Source organism: Emydura macquarii, unplaced genomic scaffold (assembly GCF_026122565.2).
Source record: "Emydura macquarii macquarii isolate MOO-44397 ecotype Brisbane River unplaced genomic scaffold, CSIRO-AGI_Emac_v2 contig_1119, whole genome shotgun sequence".
Taxonomy (NCBI): domain Eukaryota; kingdom Metazoa; phylum Chordata; order Testudines; family Chelidae; genus Emydura; species Emydura macquarii.
The window spans coordinates 16,465,342-16,488,706 of NW_027131256.1; the positions used below are offsets into that span (position 1 = coordinate 16,465,342).

At 40.1% G+C, this 23,365-nt stretch overlaps 1 protein-coding gene across 1 annotated transcript in view; it reads left to right on the plus strand.

Annotated features, from left to right (window-relative positions):
- Window positions 1–23,365, plus strand: part of EPHA3 (EPH receptor A3) — a 550,981-nt gene that overhangs the window by 25,065 nt on the left and 502,551 nt on the right. The window lies entirely within an intron of this gene.

Genomic DNA, 23,365 nt, shown 5'->3' on the forward strand with positions numbered 1-23,365 from the left:
ATGCTATAAGGAAATAACATGTCAAAGGATCAGATCTTTGCCAGGACTGAAGCTTTTAATTCAACATTCAATGGAACAGCTCACAAGAGTCAATTCATAGATTGGCCAGAGGAGACCACTGTGATTATTTAGTCTGATCTCCTAAATAACACAGGCCATAGGACTTAGTTGAATTAATTCCTGTTTTCTCTCTTCAAGATGAGATTTTTTTTATTTAAAAATTTCCTGTGATGGAGAATCTACCATAACCCTTAAGTTGTTCCAATGCCTAATTACTCTTATTAAAAATGTGTGCCTTTATTTCCAGTCTGAATTTGTCTATTTTCGAATTCCAGCCATTTGATCTTTGTTAGACTGAAAAGACCATTATTCAATATTTGTTCCCCATGTAGGTAACTATAAACTGTAATCAAGTCACCTCTTAACCTTCTTTTTATGAAGTTAAACAGATTGGACTCCTTGAGTCTATCACTGTAAGGCATGTTTTCCAATCCTTTCATCTTTTCCTTCTCTAAACTCTCTCCAGTTTATCCACATCCTTCTTGAATTGTGGTTCCCAGAATTGGACACAGTACTCCAGCTGCTGTCACACCAGTGCCAAATCCAGAAGTAAAATAACCTGTCAACTCCTACTTGAGATTCCTGTTTCTACAGCCATGGATTGATTAGGCCTTTTGGCCACAGTGTTACACTGGGAGCTCATCTTTAACTGATTATCCACCATCACCCTCAAGTCTTCTTCAGAGTCACTGCTTCCTAAGATAGAGTTCCTTAGTGTGTAAATATGGCCTATATTCTTTGTTCCTAAGGCCTTGTCTACACTAGCAGCAGTGTGTAGGGTAGGTGCAGCTACATGCAGCAGTGAAAGGTTCTGCCATCATAGAGGCAGTGGAGAAAGGATCTGGAAGGGGAAAAGCAATGGGGAGCTCTTGGACCTTGCCTAGTTACCTCCCACCTGCTAGAATCTTCCACTATGGTGGGGAAAGGCTCCTGGAGCAGGAGGCAATGGGACATTAAAAATAGCCGTGCAGCTGTGGAGAGATGTAGGTTGGATGACTAGAGAGCCATGTACGTTATATTTATATCCATGCTAGCGGGGCACATAGTGTCTGTGTTCTACACACTGCCATAAGTGTGGACATACCTTAAGATATGACCTCACATTTGGCCATATTAAAATGCATATTGTTTGATTCAACCCAGCTTACCAAGTGCTGCATATGGCTGTGTATCAGTGACCTATCCTCTTCGTTATTTACCGCAGAGATATGTGCGTGCATCAGTGTGTGCGAGATCAGAGTTTAAAGTTCTGAGAGGCAGAGGGATACTCGTGCACAGGCTGCTTTTTCCAAACGGTAGAGGCTGCAGATATTTATACTATTGGAAGCCAGGAGCAGTCATGATGCTTTGCACAGTGAAACTGAATTGAGAACACACTAGCCATGGGTCCCTTGGACTCCTCTCAAGAAGGTCTAGCTCAGATATGCTAGCTGTGAAAGTATGAAACCTAGAGAGCAGTCCTTGTAGTCCGTACCTTGTAGGGATGTAAACAGGGTTATGACTAATGCCCTGTGTTATCAAAAGAGTGCCTCCTCCCCCTCTCCCCATCACTACACCCTCCTGTGGTCATGAGCATGAGGACTCACATTATGATTGCCTCCTACATAGGAGCATGTGGAATGGGAGAGGACTGAAGCTGTGTACTTTCTCACTTCTAGCACACTTGCCTAGACCCATCATTACTTGGTACTTAATTAGCAGAACCACAAACATGTTTTCAACAAAACCTGGAACTACACAAAACTTACTGAGAAATCCACTAATATTTGCAAACCTTTAGAGCAACTGGGCCCAGTTTCAAGGAACCCAGACCAATTTATAGCTCATCTGTTTGGTTTTGGATTTTGGTACCACTGGAACCTGAAGCTCAAAACAAATGTTAGGAGTTTCTGGATTATTATTAGAGCTGGTCAGAAGTTTTCCAAAAGGAGGATTTTCCATTAGAAAATGCCGATTTCGCAACTGTGGAATATTTTTCACAGAACCATGTCTATTTTGATGAAATTTTGTTTAAGGAGAAAGATGAAAGAAAAAAAAAGTCAAAACATTGTTTCTACATTTTTGGAAGGGAACGTTTTGATTATTTTTTCACTTTGAAATGACTTCATATGATAAAAAAGTCAAAATTAAAGTGAAATACTTGGATTTGATAGAAATGAAACTTTTGGATCTACCCTCAAATTAATTCTGGGAATTTTGGTGGTGGTTCAATTTCACAATGGAAAATATGTCAAAATTGTGGAATTTCTCATGAAATGGAAAATCTAGGTTTCTATTTAACATTTTATTATGGTAGCGCCTTTATAGACTCCCATTGAGAACATGGCCTCATTGTATTGTTAGACATTGTACAAACAGATAATAATAGACAGGCCTTCCTTCTAAGAGTGTACAGTCTCAATAGAAAAGATAGACTTAAGGTGGAAGAAGTAGTATTACAGACAGGGAACAGAGGCACAGAAAAGTTAATGAATGGAAATCAGATCTCCTGTGCCCTAGTCTAGTTCAGTTTCTTAACCACAAGACCAGCCTTCTTGCCTAAAAAAGGAAGCAGATATCCACATGCATCCTGCTGAAGCAAAAATCTAGTACTGTGGCCACCATTAAAAAGACAGCATTGCCCATAGTTAACAAGCATTGGTATCTGAGGTACTGCAGCTATTGAGTGTTCTGAATATATGTTGAGTTTTTGAACAGTGACTGCCACGGTTAGGCTTTGATAATCTTTCCTAACAATAAATTGACTATTTATTGGGGAAACACAGCTCACAAACTAGGATCATCAGGGTTTATATTTTCTTTTCCCAAATCTGCACACATGGATCATTTTGTTAAACTACATAAATTCTCAGTGTATTATACGGATATACAGTATCCTAATGTAATGTTACATATAGTTTATACTTGCTTCACGTAAATGTCAGACACGATCACTGTGAAATAGTAGTGCGGTCCCAGGGCAGACAGTACCTCGGGGTTTTGGGTGGTTTTTCAGTGAAAAAGAAAAAGTGAACCCTGCTGACCTTGTTGCCTCAGCAGAATGTGTGTTCATGATGCACCCTGCATTCTGATACTGTGAAGTACTGTGCAGTGTATGTAAATCTCTGTTGGGAATACAGCAGGGCTGTTAGTGGCTGTGACCGATGAAATGTTGAGGATCTAGAATGAGCCATAACAAGGTAGTTAGTTATTGAGGGTTGGGAAATGTAAATAACTCATAGTAGGGATATTAAATCTTTTATCCATAGGGTTTCTCAGAAGTACTGAAGTACAGTGAAAAAACATGAGGGTTTTTCTAAGTTCAATTGTTGTTCACTGTTCTCCTAGGAATTCTCAGACATGAGGATGTGCTATCTGAATGAACTCAGCAGTGTACTTTTATGGCTAGCTGTAGGGCTCCATCCTGTCCTCCAATACATAGCATGATTTGCAGTGCATCTTGGGAAAAAATCACTGTCCACACCCCCCAGATATACAATTATGTATGACATGTACCAGACACAAGAATGAGCCCTCAGTTGTCATTACAAGTAGGCTTATTAGTGTGAATGGAGTTGGTCATTTCACCCCTCCCTGACTTTGTCCTCTCCTCAGACAAGTATTACCAATCTAGAAGAATTAAAATATTTAATTCATTAGGCCAAGACTTTCATATTTCATATGAAACATATTTTGGGTGCCTCTATTTTTAGGTACAAAATTGACATCTTAAAGGAGTCTGATTTTTCAGAAGCTGGACACTCAACTTTCTGCAAAATTAAACTGCTTTGAGGTGTCTCAAATTGGGCACCACAAATGACTAGTCACATTTGGAAAATCGTGACATTTTACTAACTAACTAACTAGCTGTGTGTGTGTGTAAAAAACTAAAATGTAATATTGAAATGTAGGCTTACTTCACTACTTTTGTCACTTCCTATCGCCTATCTTGGGTTTGTACCTTAGATAAACTGCAAATCCTTTGAGGTAGGGATCTTGCCTTCATAATTGTTTCTAAAGTGCCTACCAGCTTGTTAAGTTTGTACATTAATAATCATTCCATATTCTACGGGACAGATGTTCACATCAAGAGAAACCCAATTGGATTTGGCAAGCTAGTTGCCATTATCCAGATGTCTGTGATTTGTATGTTCTGCATCACTGTAAATAAAATGACAGTTTACATTATTGTGTTAACTAGAATTTCTCTATTTCACTGGAAATCTTAATGTACTAAATTAGATTTTCTAGTAGACTATAATAGGAAAACACTGAGACTAACTGTTCTATGTGTATTTGGGTTATTCAACTGTAGCTTTCATCTATAGCTCGTTATTATTATTTGTTTTACAGCAATGTCCAAACACTGCAAAATGGAGTCCATGCATTTATAGAGACAGGCTCTATCTTTGATAGTTACAAAGGACCCAGTTCTGCAAACACTTACTACATGAGTAATTTTACTCATGCAAATAGTCCCACTGAAGTTGGAGGACAAGGGAGGGTACTCATTATTTTGGTGGGACAAAAATTGAATTACTGGAGCTGTCCTCCCTGAACCATGGGGGGTATGGCTTTAGATCTGAATTACGTGACTTGATCCCATCTCTAATACAAATGAGTTTATCAAAACTTTCTATAAATCTTTACAAATATATATTGTAACATTTTTAAATTGAGACCTGTCTTGTTTAAACATAGAGCTACTTTTACAGAAAGTGCAGTGCATGGAGAAAATGATTGGTCTAAAAAAAGTGTTTATGTACAGTAACTACCTTTTTCTTATCTATAAAAAAATCTTGAGAGCAGTAGCAACTACCCTCGTACTTCAACTTGTCACTTTACCAAAGATTAATAGCTGTCTGGGCTTTTCTTTTACTTGTTAGTGCCTTTGGGGACTGTAGCACGGGGTCCGGTCCGGCCCCACTGTTGTGGCCCTTCTTCGGGCACCGGCTTAGAGGAAGGCCACTGCACCTTCCTACAAGGAGAATGTTAGCATCTGATATGAATCTATCGCCCCGGCCCTGCCTGAGGGCCGGGGCGAGCACGCGGTGTCCTCTGGTCAGGAGAGCAGGGGACGGTAATCACTCCCTGGGTGGCGAGGACAAGGGAGAGGGGTGGGGGACGCAGGCCCACCTGACTCCCCTGCATCCCAGCCCAGGGTCCTACCAGTGGCAAAGGTGTTGCCACTGAGTCGGCGGGGCTCCCTCCACAACACGCCAACGGGGTTTGCCCCTGTCTCAACCACGGCTATGGCTGTCCCTGGGCCACTTCCTCCCCATATCCCCAGGTACCTGTGTCTGCTGAGTCCTCGGGGTCTCTGGGGTACACAGTCTGGGGTAGACCCGCCAGTCCCTCCTTGTCCACAGGTGGCAAGCTCCTCTGCGAGGGGCAGCTCCTCCAGGTCCCAGGGCTCGGGGGATGGCTCAGCCTCAGGCAGCTCCTCCAGGTCCTGTCCCATCTCTGGGGAGCTCGGCGTCAGACAGCTCTTCCAGGTTGGGTCCAGCCTCGGGGGGGGATCTCCCAGCCCTCAGGCTCAGTGGACTCGGTCCAGTCACTGGGACCTAGGGGCCTGGCCCAGTCCTTGGGGCCTGTAGGCCTAGGTCAGTCTAGGGGACCCGGGGGCCCTATCCAACTCTTAGGGGCTGGTCGCTTGGGCCGCACCCGGGGTCCTCGCTCTGGGAGGTGCTCGCTTGGGGAAGCGCCCGTCCTGGTTCAGGCCTTTGCTGTAGCAGGCAGGACGGCACATCTGTCTCCAGTGGCAGCTTGTCTCTCTCTGAGCTGTGGGGCCTGCTTTTTATACTCTCAGCCCTGGCTGAGGCTCCGCCCCTCTGTTGCCTGATTGGTCGGCTGGCAGGTCCTATCACTAGCCAGCCTTCCAGTTGCCAGGCAGACGGGGCTGCCGGACCTTTTACTGTCCGACCCTGGGATTGTGGCCCTTCTTTGGGCTGCAGCTCGGAGGAAGGCCACTGCACCTTACAGGGACTTATATTTAACTTTGCTTACTCTGAGGTCCTGATTCAGGATTGATGTTAATGGAACTTAAGCATATGTTCACGTGCTGTCTGAATAGGGCTGTCTGGAGCCAGAGGAGTGTAGGGGGGTGCTCTTGGCTGGTCAAATGGAACTGCAGAACTATGGACAGAGCAGTTGCTGGCAGGGACCAGAGGAGCAAGACTGGCTACTGGCACTTGCTGTATGCCCCGTGGTAAGGGTGAAGCATACGTGAAGGTGAAGGGGCTGTAGGGAAATGGCTCAGGGAAACATAGCAGCATCATGAGTGGTCAAAGGGACACAGGAGGTGGCAGCTAGTCATAGGGTCTCTGGGCTGGGACCTGGAGTAGTGTATGCACCTAGGTCCTCCCATTAGCCACTATGAAGTGATACACCCCCTGAAGGGAACCTGAATTGTTAATGACACAGCTGGAGAGCTGCGGCCAGAGAGGTCCAGAAAGTGTGAAACCATTGTCTCCAGGGGGGAAGTCCTGGGGGCACAGCTTGATCCCAGGGCTGAGACTATGTGAATACTGTTTAAAGATTAGAAGTGTTGCAATAGGCCTCCACTGAACTGTTTATTCCAGAAGGGGTTTTGGTTTTTTTTGAAAGCCTGTAGACAGTGTGTGTGACTTGGCCAGAGGGCTGAGTCATTCAAACTTCTTGAGAAACCGCTGACAGGGATCACCACAGATTTAGAGAGGTGTAGATATGCACTTGGCCAGGAGGTGCTCATGAAAGTGGGCGCCACCCCGTTACACTCCCCCAATGAAAACCAAATGCATTCCTCACTTATTTAAACATTTTGAAAAAACATTATGTGGGATTCTAGATCTAACTCTTCACCTTTCCTAGCTACCTGTTTCGTGTCCGAAAACTTTCCCAACAAGCCACAGTATCATAGCTGGAGAGCGAAAGACTTGAGCAAAACTAACAAGGAGCTCTAGAAAATCATGTTTTTTCTAATATTTTCCCAGAAAATTCCAATAATTAGCCAAAAATAAATAAGCGATCTTTTAAATTTAGTCAGCTGTACATAGGAAGGGATGTTTTCTGAATGTGTTCATTTTGTACCAGTGCCCATGATGTGCATTATTTTTTAAATGTAATTAAATTGGAGGGTCCATCATGGAAGGTGTAGTCTCCTTCTGCTCTTAAAAGAAGAGTTAAATACTAGGCCATTCATTCAAACGTTAGACCATAATGGGAGCCTCAGTGTCCCAAACTGCCGGAGAATAGGAAACCATGTAGGATGTTCAATAGCAGTTCTTAAGCCTGTTCATGTCACTATAGCACCAAGCCCCTATTTTGATCTGCCAGCAGTGTCCAGCCTATTGTGTTTTAAATGCTGGCAGTGACTGGCCTGTTTTATATAATCCAGTTCTCAGTGGGTTCTCTGTTATGGTTTATTGTCAGTTCTGAACTCCTGATAGCTCCAACGGTGATTGCTGTCATAAGAAAGTGCACTTTTGATATTATCTGCACTGTAGGTAGAAAATAATAGTTATTATTGGCTTTATGCCAGCAAATAGAAAGTGGCTTAAATGGATGCCACTGTTGCATCAAGCACCTGAAATTAAAGGGCATCTGTGATGTCTAATGAAAAGCTTGCATGGAAAAAACACAGGAGACTTCATCATTCACAGGAAAGTATACCTGACTGGACAGCAGTGCATCAGATTGCATTTCACAATGGGAGTAATGAGATCATGTGACAAACTCAGATCTCCTGGGATGGCACTGGACAGTCCCTGTGAGTGGGGATTCCTAGGTAATGCAATGGAATACAAAGCATAATCATTAGTGATTGGAAACTCATTGGGGGGGAAAAAAGCACTTGGGTGCCTTGCTTGGGGAAAACAGCCTTTTGAAGCTCAATTCCAGATGTCAGTGAACAAATGAATTAAAAAAAGACAGAAGTCATGGTGTGGCATCCTCCCTTTGTGTGGAAGGAACAGAAGGACAGAAGAACCGCCAGCCATAAATCCATACAGTGATTTAAGACTGGCTAATTTCATTTACATCAAATCACATCTTAGGTTAGCTGGAAATGTGGTTCTGGAAAAAATGTCTGTGCAACAACATTAATAAAACTATGTGGGAACAGTCCTTAGGTCCAAGTGCCAAATCCTGGTTTCTGTGAAGTCAGTGACAGTTTTGCCATTTGGCTTCAATGCAACCAGGATTTGGCTTTAAGTCACTTGTCAGATTCATCAGTTTCCTTGTTACTGAAGTCAACCATCAGTGAAACTATTTTTACAGGCATTTAATAAATCAATTATAAAAAAGCTTAGAAAATTTCAGGGTGGAAACTGAAATATGACTTCATGAAAAAGTAAAATCAAATGGATTACCTTTTGAGAGACCTCAAATTGGCCTCTAATTCTGAGTGAGAATTTCTGTGGATGCTTTCATTTGCACACAGGTTGAAAACTTTGGTTTTCCTTTTCCCAGTCTGGCATGGAGCCAAGAGTACAAAAAATACTCACAGTTGGTTTCAAGTAACGGTGCTGAAGCCAAATAACATAAACTGCAAAAGTACCTACCAATTGGTAGTAGTGAAAGAGAGGCTCATACTAATATTTTTAATACTAAAAGAAATATGACTGGATTTTCCAGTTTTCTAAAACAGTGTGTTGAGGGACAATAAAAAAGAAAACTGGAGAGAGAGAGAGAGAGTTGAAGATAAAGAAGGAATTCAGTGTTAAAACCTCAATCCTTCATATACAACACACATTGGTCAGGCAATCACGTTCCTGTGTGTGTGTGTAACTTACACACACACACTGCTCAATAGTCACTATAAGGCATAGGGCCTGAAAGGAAACCTGGGGAATTCAGACTCATTCAGCACCTCTCATTCTCAAAAGGAAAATCCATTAAGGGTTTTATAGACCCACAGCTGTGCATTGTTTCTTTACACAGAGGATTAAGCAGTACACTTGATTCAGTGATGTTGCTGTTGTTGACACGCAGTTGGTTCTCCTTTTGTGGCAGCTGAGGCCAGAAGATATTAAACTCTTGGGAATATGTTGGGATTCTGGAAAACATTAGTTGGATAAATCACATTCCCCATGGGACGCTCAATATCCTGCATGATTTTCAAAGCCATTGGCTCCTGTTTTGAATGGACATACTGGTGACAAGTATGAGAAGAAGTGATAGATAGGTAGTGAGCTACGGGTTTCACTAGTGAAATATTAATGCATAAGCCCAACTAGTGACAACTTCTTGACAGCAGAAGCAGGCTCGACTTCACACTTTGAGGACAAACTGCTTTGTTTTCCCATGACTGAGGTAGCCCTTCAGGCTTTCAAATACCATGCTAAAGCAACTGTAGTCATGTTCATGTTTCATTCTGCACATCAAACCTTTTGTTGAAGAATCATTCTCTGGTTAATATACCTGTCCTAGATCATATCGCTTAGTATGACTGAAGGGTCTCAACATTTTGAAATCTGGAGACCAACATATAAAGGAGAATGATACTGGAGCGTTAGAATAAATAAACTATGGTTTTGAGGTGCAGAGGAAATAAATTGTTTGGATTTAACAGGCCTTACTCATCTCCCTTCTCCTTTTTTTTTTTTTTTTTTTGGGGGGGGGGGGGGGGCGGGGGGAATGGTGGGGGGAAGACTTCAGTTGTTATCACCATTACTACTATGAAGGAGTTTTAACTTAGTTATCTCTTATTGACCCAAGTGGCTAGTCAGAGTATAGTGCAGATGTTCCAGTTTGGAGTAGAAATTGATGCTTGAGGCTGGTAATTCTTTGTTGCAATCTTGTTTATGTACAAGGAATGTGAATGAAGTCCTGCTTCTCCCAGTGCAGGTGGAACCCAAAATACAGAAGGACATCTTTTCTTTGCTTAAAACCCCATACCTCATTAGCAATCATCAGGCCCAGAAGTCTCTTCTCGTTCTTCTTTCAGGATCATACTCTATGCTTATCTAGTCTGTCTCTCCCCCAATCTGTCTTGCTTCAGTTTGTCTTATTTCTCTTTCTGGCATTTGCCCATGTGTACACGCACACTATTTTCACCAATCAAAGTCCTCGCTCTGTGGATCTCAACATTTCCAGACTACTGTACCCTTTTCAGGAGTCTGATTTGTCTTGCATACCCCAAGGTTCCCCTCACTTAAAAACTACTTGCTTACAAAATCAGGTATAAAAATACAAAAGTGTCTCAGTACGCTATTACTGAAAAATTGCTTACTTTCTCATTTTTACCATATAATTTTAAAATAAATCAATTGGAATATAAATATTGCACTTGCATTTCAATGCATAGTATACAGAGCAGTATAAACAAGTCATTGTCTCTCTGAAATTTTAGTTTGTACTAACTTGGCTAGTGCTTTTTATGTAGCCTGTTGTAAAACTAGACAATTATCTAGCTGAACTGATGTACCCCCTGGAAGACCACCACAGGTACATGTACACCTGGTTGAGAACCACTATCCTGCAGAGTTTGGGATTCATCCTTTAAGCCTGGACCACATCCAGGAACCAAGGACTGCTGCAATGGGCAGAAAATATCCTGGTTTGGGGACAAAAGGACTAGGGGATAAAATTGGATTCTTAATCGGATTAGAGAGTATTAATCTACATATTTAGGTTTTGTGGACTGAGTACATAATACAATTTTTGTGGGGAGTTATATGTGACTTCCTCGAATGGTTCCTGGCATGCAGGGCTTTCTCAAGCACATAGTTTGATTTGAGACTCCCTTAATGAACCTAGAGGGCCATTTCCACACTACATTTGGGAAATTGTACCGGTGTAGTTATGCTGATGGAGCTATGAAGTGAAAACCCCTCGTATAGACTCTCCCTACCAGTGTAACATTGGGCTTGCAGCCGTGCAACTTGGTCTGCTGAGTTATAGGAGTGAGTCACACAAGTGCTAGTTTCATTTTTTACTGGTGTGGCACACCTACATTAGGAATTTGTACTGGAGTAGTCACTTTGATGCAAATTTCCTGAAAAGGGACAGGGTTACAGATGATAAAATGTTTTGAGTAGGATACAAGCTAGACAAATCTTCACAGCAGAAAGATTATTGAAATCCACCTTTGCATAGCTTATGTTTAGGGGACAATGAACATGTCCACTGAACAAGGGCAGTAAACCTGCTTAAGACAAAAGATAAGTGGGGGCCACCTTGCCCGCATGAAAAAACAGGAAGATTTTCTTAGCATTCATTGTGAATTGAAGGTATGAGCATTTGTTTTTCATTCTTAAATGAATTGTGATTTTTACTTTTAAGTGAAAAGGTGTTTTAGATTGTATAATTTTAGAGTAGTCGCTTGTGGTTGGATGGGTGGCTAGAAGGAAATATAAATGGTTAAAATAACTAGCTGACCTGTTTATTTACAGCATTTGAATTGTGTATCTTGCACTTGTCACCTGACACAAGTTTGCCTGTCATGTGTCCACTCACCTCTCCTCTAAAAAGAAATGATCCAGGGTGAAATTGAAATACTGACCACATTTTTTAAAAGTGGGAATAATTCAAATTAGTAATGAAATAAATAGCAGTTGGTTTGGAATGTGAGTGCCTGTATGGCATGATATGATAGATATGAACACATGCTCCTGAACAGCATCAGGTATGCTTACTTTAGAAATCAAATAGGAACTATTAGCCCATGACAAATATAGTGATTATGACGTAAGAAAACATAAATGGTGGGGCCTATATGTGCGATTTTATTTATCCATAGGACCAAATTCTGCTAGTCTTTGTGAGGGTTTGCAGGCGGGAGGGAGGATACAGGGTGGCGCTCTCCAAACTCCGTGCATCTTGCTCAAGGCCTTAGGCATTATCGCGGACCCTATGCTCAATCCACACTAGTCTGTAGAGCAGGCTGAGTGCACAGAAGAGAAGAGACTCAGACATGTAAAGGAATGATGCACCAGGGAGGGAGGGATTCTCTTCTTAATGAAGTGTGATCCTTCCTGGAGCTCCTACGGTATAATGTCTGCATACATGTGTACAAATGTCTTAGGTCGCTGACAAAATGCTGCAGTCTAGCCCCTATCTGGATATAGTCACAATCTTTTCTAAGTGGATTCATACTATGTTAGCCAGTCCAGCATACACTGGTGAGTGTTTTTTCATTTAAAAAGAAAAAAACACAACCATTTTTCAGTTTGATTTTCTACTTATTTATGATCCTCCAGTGGTATCTTAGCCTCTTGTGAAGTTTCTGTACTTATAGGACTTGAAGGAGAATGTCAATCACAGCCTGATTAGCATGAGTTCCTTAAACCAAGGTTTCATCTTTGACAACTGTGATATGAACTTATTCTTCCAAGAGTAAACAGAGGACAGGTACCTATAGATGTCATCCATCACCTTCAAATCCACTGACTTGCTTGCAACCTGTCTTCATAGGCTGTTTATATTCTTGACCTTGGTTAGAATTTTTAGTTTGACCTTTGTACTGGACAAGTTCTTTCCCCCAGGGAACAAGAATATTCTCTCCTTGAAGGAAGATAAAAGGAAACTGTGGAGTACTAAAATCCTCTCGCAGGATGATTGTTTTGTTTTTTAAATAAAAGAAACATTAGACTCCCATAAAAGTACCCACACTTGGCTGTTGCATGAATTCTCTGAATTTAATTTGCTGCTTTTGTGAAACATTAAGGGCTATATTCTCCTTCCTGCTAACAGATGTGGAAGGGAGACAAACTGGCGGGTGGGCAAGGAGGTGTGTAGTAGGGGAGAAGCATTCAGACCACATTGAGTCCCTCCCTCTTGGGTGCTATGGAAGTAAGGTGCCATGGAAATATAGGGCAAGGAGCAATCACTCTCAGCTGTAATCAAAAGTTGTATCTGACCAACAGCAAATGTTGACCTAGTTGTTGTTGTTCCTGTTTTACAGATAAGAAACTGCCTCTCAGTGAGGTATAGGCCTGAATTGTTAACTTCTTTTGGTTCCTTCAGTTTCTTGTACCCAAATTGAGGAACGTGATCTTGATATTTCTAAGGCAGTTCCCATTTGCTTCACTTGGCACACCTTTGAAAATCAGGCCCTAACCATCTCAAATTGTGACCCAAAATTTGAGGCACCCAAAAATAGTGGGAAATTTTGAAAAATTGGATCAAAGTGATTTATCTAAACCCATAGTTGCTCCCAATAAAGTTAATGGCAAAAATCCCAATGACTTCTGTGGTCAAGGACTGGACCCATAGTTAACTAAATGATACTTTCACATCAAATAACCTACATTGTGCTATCAATCCAGGAGTTGCTACATCCAGAATTTGTCCCCTTTGGATAATAGTAACATCGCATAACATCACTCCCCCCTTTGGAATGCCCACAGTTATGTACGGGATCAAGAGAAAACCCAACAGCACCAGAAAGTGCCCAGGGACTTTAGTTCTGGTTGAGGCTTAAGCCCTATAGTAGAAGTTCTTGCTGTGATAAGTACTTTATGCTGCTATAAATGCTCATTATAATTCAAACAATATCTGTCTTCCCTGACAGTAGGGAATTAAAAAGAAATTATCTACTCACCAATTATATACAATAACATAGGATCCCTGATCCTGTGAGGTGCTTTCTGCGTGCCCTCAACCCTCATTGAAATCAATGCATTCTCAGCACCTCATGTGGTTGGTTCCAAAGTCAGCTCCAGACACTAACACTCACAACTGGTATAAATAGGATCAGGTTGCTAGTAACAGTGATTACTTCTGGACTGTAGATTGGTTTCTTGGTGAATGCTTCATTCTCAGACATTAACCTAGTATGTTTCAAAATCCAACCCTTGAAGGTTTGATTTTTTTCATTTTCTTCCAAAAAATGGCTGGATAGGAAAATGAGAAATCATTGGCAATATGAGTAAGCCTCTGCACACAATTACAGCCCTATCAGCACAAACAGAGGGCCTTTCAGCCTTCTACTTAAAGCTGTCAGTATTATGTGCCAAATATGCTACAGATACAGGCAGAGGCCTGGAAATATGAAAAGGAAGAGAGAGGAAGACCAAGGGAGAAAGAAATGAACATCTGTGAAGACAATCAGTCATTTCACACACCACCTGTAATTTTGCATGTTCTGTGGGTTATTGGGAACATATTAGCATATAGGTTTTACTGTTTATTAATGATATGTTTTATGCCAGCAGGTATCCATTAGTGTAGTAGAACTAATACAGTTGTAGATGTCTCCTATAGTGCAGATATCATCCAAAAGTGATTTTTAAAATATCCAGATTTATAAGAAAAGTTCAGTAAGGTCATTTTTTAGGAAAATACATTTCTCAACATGTTGCAGCTTGGTAAGAGTTTTAGGTTAAATAACTTGATTCTTCTTTTTGTGGATGATGTAACTGTACTACATTTGTTTGCTGATGGACTGTATTGTGTCATTCCTTCCACCTTTGTTATTCCACATCTATTTTGTTTGATAGATTTCTTAATTCTAGCAAAGAGGATTCATGTTTGCTCCTTCTTTAAATCTTTCAGAGAAGAGCAACAAAAATGATTTAAGATGTAGAAAACATGACTTGAGAGAAGATTGAAAAAATTGGGCTTGTTTCTTCTGGAGAAGAGAAGACTGAGGAGGGTCATGATAACAGTTTTTAAGTACATGAAAGGTTGTTAGAAGGAGGAGGGAGGAAAATTGTTCTCTTTAACCTCTGAGCTCTGGACAAGAAGCAATGGCTTAAATTGCAGCAAGGGCGGTTTAGGTTGGACATTTGGAAAAATGTCCTAACTCTCAGGGTACGTAAACACTGGAATAAATTGTTTAGGGGGAGGTAGTGGAATCTCATTCATTGGAGATTTTAAGAGCAGGTTAGATCAGGGATGTCAGGGATGGTCTAGAATAGATAATATTTAATATTTAATCTTGCCTTGAGTACAGGGTATTGGACTCGAGATCCCTTCCATTTCTACATTTCTATGATTCTGTGATTCTTCAGACTAACCAAATGACCTAAATTTTAACCTTGTGACTCAAAGCCAGTGAAATACAAAATAGAAAAAGCTCCTGTTATCTGTTGTCCTAAAATTGAGTAGTTTTTAGCAAATTCGACTGAAATTGAAAATATTTTCTTTTCCTTTCCTTTCTTTTTTTTGGTGAGTTGGATACATATAAAAACTCTGGATCTGCTTCTGGATTTGGATTAGAGTTTGAAATGGGTAACAGTTTCTGTAGCAACATAGCTGCAAATTGAATTCCAATCCCCCAAATGCTGGAAAATACTGGAACTACATAGAGATTTCAGTGGTTTTGATTCTATTCCTTATAGAGATATTGACTGGAACTTGTCAGCATTTTTCCATCAAAGCTGTTTTTGACAGAGAATTGGGTTTTCAACTAATGACACTTTTTTTTTTTTTTGCAAAAAAACAAAAACAAAAAACCTTTCTATGGAAAATTTCTGTATTTTTTTTTTTTGTTTGTTTTTAAATTGAATATTCAAAAACATCTTTTATTTGTGTTTTCGTTACCAAAAACATTTTGATTCAGGAATGTGCAGCTGTGTCTGATGGGAGTTATAGTTTGGGTGATTCATGCCCTCATTCCCTTCTGTGGGCTGTACTTCCTGACCAGACTCCATCTCCCAGAATGCACTCTGGTGGCTCAACAAAAGGGGGAGATCATGCCGGATCACAGAAGATGGGGAGAATGGTTGTCTGACCCATCCACCCTACAAGTCCTATCAACTGCTGAATCAAAATGTTTGGGGTTTGATTTTTTTTTTTTTTTTCTTTTTGCCAAAAATTGAAATTTTCTGTGGGAAAGGTAGACTAACATTTTTTTTTATTTTTCTCAAAATTTTATAACCAACTTTAATACTGACAAGTGCTTATTCTCCTCTTGGTTCAGACTGCTTTGAACCCTGCCAGCTGTGCATGTTGGCCCAGCTGCTACAGGATGATCACCTTGATATACGGGGTATCTTTTGGTGGTTTACAGTCAGCGTACTCTTTGCTAAACCAATGTCACTTGCTGCAGCTAGTAAACAGCATGAAATGGGTGTAACCAGTGCTTCCTAGCTGCTGGTACAGCCCTTAAGGCTATTGGTAACTGATGTGGAATGAGTTTCCTTAGAGAAGTGTTACCATACATGCCACTCGAGAACAACATTGAACTTGTGAATAATATATGCAACTCTCATATATTACATAGATGCATTTCTAGAGGGGTTATCATTCTGCTGTTCTGTATCTATTTTCTATTCTCAAGAGGGCCATAATTTGGAAACAGTTGCAAACATCACGTCTTTACTGTAGTAAAGGGTTTATAAACCAATATGCCACCGGCTTAACAAAATCAGGCTTCTGTATCCCCTGTAGTTTTTACTATAGGTAGTAATTCAGCCAGTTATCAAATGTGGTGCCACCAAGTTAGACACTTTCACCATTATAAGCGATTATGTGAGTCAGATCTTTGGATTTTTGGGTGACTTGCTAGTTTATACAACGTTGAACAGTTGGGTGTTTCTCCAGGAAGAAAAATGCCTGGGAAGGAAAGGTATTCTGAGTCTGCTAAAGCTATTAATGACAGAAATCTTCCACAGACATCAAATTAATATAGCAGCATCAGTTTACATAGGGAATTTGCAATGTCCACTTCCATGTCTTGGCCCTCGGGCTATACAGGTATTTACTTTCCTATTATAAATATTTTTTATAACCAAGATTTCATGCAGTGTGTCTGGCTTTTGAACAGATCCTGCTGGAGCAACTTTGTCACTCACTCTCTTACTTTTTTTTGTTTGAGAGCCACTTCCATGCTTTCAAGAATATAGTCTTGCCTTGAACGTGCTTTTTATGCACAAAATTATAGAGTGAAGCTTTGAGTCAAGATATTCTTACTTTCCACATGTTCACTGTTTTACATATGTTCACATGATATGAATGGAGAATGCCCCTTTACTTGTGCAATCATATAATTCTCTGTTTTGTCTTACACTTATGACAGTCACCTGTACTCTGCCTACTCCTCAGTTTGCTGGACCTGCTAATAGTCCAAACCTCTACCGTTTGTTTTTTCTTAAGAATCTACCATTTTTGAAAATGTGTAGGTACTAATATTTTTATCTCTAGAGTACTGTATATTGTATGTAAACGAAAGCAATTTGGCTTTAAAAATGGAAGGATATGAAATTTGGAAATAGTAGTAAATTAAACTCAAAGAAAACTGTGTATTTTTTTCCCCAAAATGTAGTACCAACAAAATATATGATGTGTGGGTGAGTAATGTGTAATGCAAAAGTCATTCCAATGAAACCTTTATACCACCACACACCATCATGAATTGTCTATATAACCATAAGACTCTTACTCTATTAAGTGTACTTAAAAGCATAATGTAAATCAATATTTTCTCTTGGCAAATAAAAACTATTAATAGCTTCAATTTTGCCTCCATTTGGATAATAAAACTTTCTCCACTTCTTCTGAAATGGCACAGTATAACTATTAAGTATTATTCACTTTCTCTCAGCCCAAGTAGTTGCATCTAAATTGATTCCCTTTACTAATGTGCTTTCTTGATAAATATTTTATCTATATTTAATTTCTCATGACTCTCATTTCATTATATGGCATATAATAATGAAAGAAGGTAATCAACAGGATTTAGTCACAGCAAAAAGGGCCTAGCTTGCTATTTTTTCTTTGTATTTTATATCGATGTAGTATATTTAGACATGTTTTATTTTGCACTTTTTTATATTGCACTTGCAGATATCACTAAGCTCCACCCATATCAATGTGATCTTTGTTTCCATAGTAACAAACATGCTTATCAGTGTTGAGAGCACAGGGAAACTAAACAAAAATGGAGTCCCAAATCAAGCAAAATAAGTGATGGTGTCAGGGCTATAATGCTTTTGTAGTTTATGCCAGAGGTGTTTCCATTAGGAGAAATGAGAGGGTCAGCTCAATTTCTTAGGTGAAGAGTGATTTACTGTTGCAAACAAACAGAAATGCAGGAGTCAAAACAATAAACATTTGTGTAATTTGCAACATTTCCACATATGTGCTATATATATATAATTATTTCCTGTGCATATTGCTAATCTCTCAAGAGTAGAAAAGCTCCCCATTACATCCCACCCACATGAGTATAAATAAGCTTGCCCAGTGAAAACGATCTCATTTGTGCATGAGTAGGTCCAAAAGTCAGACACTTTATCTAAAAGGCTACACAGACTTTACATCTCAGTCATAGTTTTATCTCATTTCTTCAATGCAATAAAAACATATTTGGAACTACTTATATAGCTATTAATTTAACATACACAGAATTCAAACAAAGTCACTTTCCTAGAAGAGACCATGTTCTTTGTACATGGAAAGTTTCATGAAAAATCAGATTTACAATTTGACATTTTTTCTACTTCAGTACAAAAATGGAGAGAAATTACTTATAGTTCAGATGCAAAATCCTCCATAAAAATGACACCTATTAAACTTCAGTTGTGTTTGTGATTGTAGAATGACTGTCTCTGCAGCAACACAAAGAACACAATACCAGTACTTATGGTGGCCTAACAATACAGTAGCCTGGATTCCCCATCAAATTCAGTCCTGTGCAGATAAAAAGATAGTGCTCTTTGCTGGTGTGATTCTCTCACTGTATGTGGAATGGAGGATGTGCTTTGTGTCCAAGTCTGAACAAGAGATCAGATCCATTTTTTTTCATGAATATTTGTGGAAACCAATAATGGGATTGAAGTAAAATCAGTATGAATCTAAAAAGTGCAAAAAAATAATTGTATCATCCATTCTGAGAATACTGTTCTGGTATGGAAGACCCAGGCCTCAGATGTTCAGATGCCCCCAAATCCAGTGCAAAAACCTGCAGATATTCTCTCTAGATTTCTGACCAGAATTTAGGAACAATGAAAGAACCATGGAATAATCCATCCTAAATTATGTAGTCCCACTGTGACAGAGCTCATCTATTATCACAATGAACACTATAGAAAAACCTAAGATAGATAAATACTTGCTGGACCAAGACTTTGGTAGTATAAAACCTGATCCCAAAAACTCTTATTCAGAATGTAAGTAATCTATCTGATTTCAAATGACAGATATCCCCATGAGGAAAGTACTTAGGATTGGTTCCTTAGTCTCTGCGTGAATTCTCATAAAATATCAAGAAAACTTAGGGGTCATGGAGTGGGAGGAAAAGATGCATCGATTGCAAACTAGCCAAGGGACAGAATAATTCAGCAATTTTCAACATGGCAAAAGGTTAACAGTGGGTTGCAACAATGTTCTGTGTTTGGAGCAGTGTTGTTCTCTATATCAATACATGATCTGGAAGAGGGGTAAACAGTGAGTTGGAAAAATTGCAGATAACACAACATTATTTAGGTTAATGAAGACTAGATGAAAGTTGACAAATGCAAAGTAATGTACATTAGAAAGGATAATCTCAACTACCCATACATATTCCTGGGTTCTCAATGAAATGGAACTATTCAGGAAAAGAACCTGTGGTTCATTGTGGACAGCCCTATGAAAACATCTGCCCAGAAGTGATCAAAACAGCAAACAAAACGATAGATAAGAAATGGGCTAAAAAAAATTACAATACTGTTTTTGTTTGTTTGTTGCACTTGACTCTGAAATTTCTATTTCTGGCCATTGTTAGAGGCAGGAACCTGGACTAGATAGGCTAAGGGCATGTGAGTTCCAAGGTTCCTATGCAGTGCAGCCATAGGTAATCCATATCATTGTTTATGTGTATCTGTTAGTGTTCTGATTTAAAGAGCATCTGAATAACAAGGAAAATAACACCCAGAAAATAATTTTAAAATTACTTCCTTGCCCAAGAGAAGCCCTTTCACAATCTGTCCTATATGGCATCCAAAGATTGCATTGGAGTCTAAAAAGTTATTGCTAATCTAGTAGGACTTTGCACCTTCAGCTCTTTTCAACTAAATCCTCCAGAATCAGATATGTAATTAAACCTAATTGATCTTGAAATCAGCCGTAGCAGGCTTGAGGTCAACTTTCTCCATGATAGCCTGCAGCCAGAGTGGACAAACTGCCCCAGCACCCAGGGGTATCTAGAGAGTAGGGGGGGAACATGTGTTGTATAGCTTCCGCTGTCTCATCTAAGCCTATAGGACAGTAGTTTTCTGCTATTCCAAAGGCTGCTGATAGTCTTGCTGTCACCCTCAGCATTCACTGAGAAATAGGTTTGGTACTCCTTAATCAGAGCCAGGCTCCTGCTGTACCTTTCTGTAGATTTGCAACTTCTTTAGCTTGTTGTATTTCCACAGCATGCCATGTTGTTTTTGACAGCAGAAATACTGAGTTCAGCAGCAGTTGCACCAATTAGTTCCTCAAGACTGAAAGTAGTGACACTGGTGACACTTTTTTGGATGCATGATAGACCTACCGGAGAGTTCATGAATGAAAGTGACAATTTTTTTCTTTACTGGTTTCTTTTGTGTGGGTAAGTGTGTATGTTTATTCTCTTTTAAGATAATTTTGTTTTGAAAAGGACTATCACCTAGCCTTAACTCAATAAAATATTCTGCCTCATTCTCAACCTTGCATTATTATGTAAACAGAGGTGTGGCACAACATGGACATTTGGTTAAAAGACCTTGTCTGTGCAAGTATGATTCAGATCACTGGAGTAGATGTGTTATTGTCTTTTGACTACTGTTTATCACATGGGTCATAACTGCCTCTCTTACCTTGTGCTCTGTTTGTTGTATCCACCTGTTGTCTCTCATCTTATAACTAGATTGTAAGCTCTTCAGGGCAGCGACTGTCTGTTATCTATATATACAACATCTAGCACAACTGGGGCCCTTGGTGCTACTGCAGAACTAGATGATGATGACAATAAATGGGTGATTCTGGCAGATGTGCAGACTTAGTAGAACCATGTGACCAACATGGTTTCTGGCTTTGTTTATCTGCATTATCCCCATGTATTTCCAGTTCAAGGTATGCCTACAATCTGTCTTTCAGACAGTAGAATCTCTAAAGTTGATGTAACAAATTAAAGCATGGAGCTGGGAAGGTGGGAGCAATAGTAAAGATCACCTTCAGTTTTGTGTAGATATGTAATTGTTCTTTCTCTGAACATGTGAAAATTGTAATCGGAAATCTGGGCTGATATGGAAACACAGAAGGCTTGATTCTGACCCCCATCCCCCCACAGGTGTAACTCTATTAACATCAGTAGTGTCACTCTGGATTTCTACCTGCATGGGGTCAGAGAGCACAGCTTCACAGTGCCCAAAGCAACTGGCACTCTGCTGCAATAGAAAGTGGTAAGCAGCCAGAGTGTCAGTCTCTTTCACTATTTTGTTATCTCATAACATGGTCAGGGACCCCGTGTCTCCTTCCACGGATATAGGAATGTTTTGTGACTGAATTCTGGTTTGGTACAGTTTATGGATCTCACACTGGTGTAGATCAAAAGAAGCTCCATTTAAGGAAATGAAGCTACTAGAATGTAAAATCTCTCTAATGAAAAGAACATCAAGATCTATATTGTTAATATTTTTTTCTGTGTTACGAAACTCTGCAAATATGTTACAAAACGAAGCCAAAATATGCTTTTACTGGAAAATGTTCCTTTTTTTCTCATTCTTCAGCTTTTTGGCTTGGTTTGTATTTCTCCTTTCCTTTTGGCTTGTAGTCTGTATTTTAGTGGTGTTGATTCTCTTTCGCAATGCCACTGCTGACAAAGAGGAGAAAAGGGAACTGCTGTAAATCACTGTTAGCAATGGAACAGCTTTAGCATTGGGCAGCGTACAAGGTAGCACACTTAGGCATGCTATTTAAGCAATAACATGCAACAGGCAGTGTGTTTCAAAGGGAGGATCGCAGGTCCTGCAATCTGAATCGCAGGTGCGTTGTGAGGCATAAAGCTGAAGGACAAATGATTTCAGTTCCCTGAGTTGTACAATAATCCTCCAGAAATGCACTGTAGAAAATGTCATAAACCTATTATCAAAATTGATTTTTTTTCTCAGCTGATGTACCAGTTATTTACTGGGAGTTATTGCCAGTATGACAACATAGATTACAAATCTGAAAGTGCCACTTGTATCCAGAGCTTAAAAGTCAGTGCAGGTTATGATACATTGAGGCACATTGTCCAGAGTTGCGTAACAATTTTACAGGGTGAACTTGAAGGCCCTGATTTTCCTCTCAGTCCCTTTTCTACCTACGTGTAATTCCATTAAATTCAGTGGAGAATCAGGACTAAAGATCTAAATGCTAGAACTTTAAAACCTCGGCAGTTGAAGAGTTAAAAGGTATCTTAAAACTGAAGGAAAGGAGAGGTTCTGGAGGCAGCTTTCTAATATAAACATGATTTCATTTGAAACTTTATAGCTGGGGCTGCCATCAGTCTGGGCAGACAAAACAAAACCAACCACTCTAAGGCTCTGCCTTACTTCCTCATACAAAACCACATCCTTTATGGTAACCACACCCTTTCCTTCCAGATGGAGCCATACAGGAATGCCTCCCTGTGACTGCTGGGGAAGGGAATCTATTTCCCTTCCTTTCCTCCTTTTGGGATCCCCACTCCCACTTAAAGTAGCAACATCCAAAATCTGAATTGGATATGAGCCATGTGAAACTCTCAGGATTGAAGGGTTGGTTTGGGGTTTTGTTTTTTGTTTTTTTTGCCAGAAGTGGGGGCAACTGAGCTATCCAGAGGAAGTCTTGAAAGGAGGAAACCACCCAGAATCACCTGATGAGCCTGAGTTTGGAACCACAAGTATCTTGGCCTGCCTGCTGATAACCAAACCAGAGGAAAACCACTTAAACTGAAGGCACCATTGGGACCTGTAGACTATCTAAAAATGCCAAAACAGCCCAGATTACTGGAGATGACATATAGGAGGGAAAGGCTACCCTCTCAGAGCTTCGCTGACTACAGAGGAATTTCAGATTAATAGAGGAGCCAACAGAAGCCGACACAGACATGAGAAGTATTACACTGAAACCGAGAAGAAATACCAGAGCTGAGCTGAGAACCAGCCGAGCGATCTGTGGAAACCAAAAGCAGGAGCTGTGAGCCAGACAGAGGCCTCCAGCACAAAAAACTAGGAATTTTTTTCAGTGAACGAATGGTGTGCAGAGGGTACCAGAACCAGAATCCAATGGAGGATGCCAGACTAGTAAAAGGGCCTGATCCAGGATGTCAAACCAGTAAACTGTTTTTAAAAAAAACAAACCTCCTCCCACAAAATACTTCAGAATTATACACGTACTCAGTGTTTTAGACAGTCCCAAATCAGTTAATGAGCCTTTCCTGAGAAAGCACTAAAGCCATGTCTACACTACACAGTTTTGTCGATATAAGGCA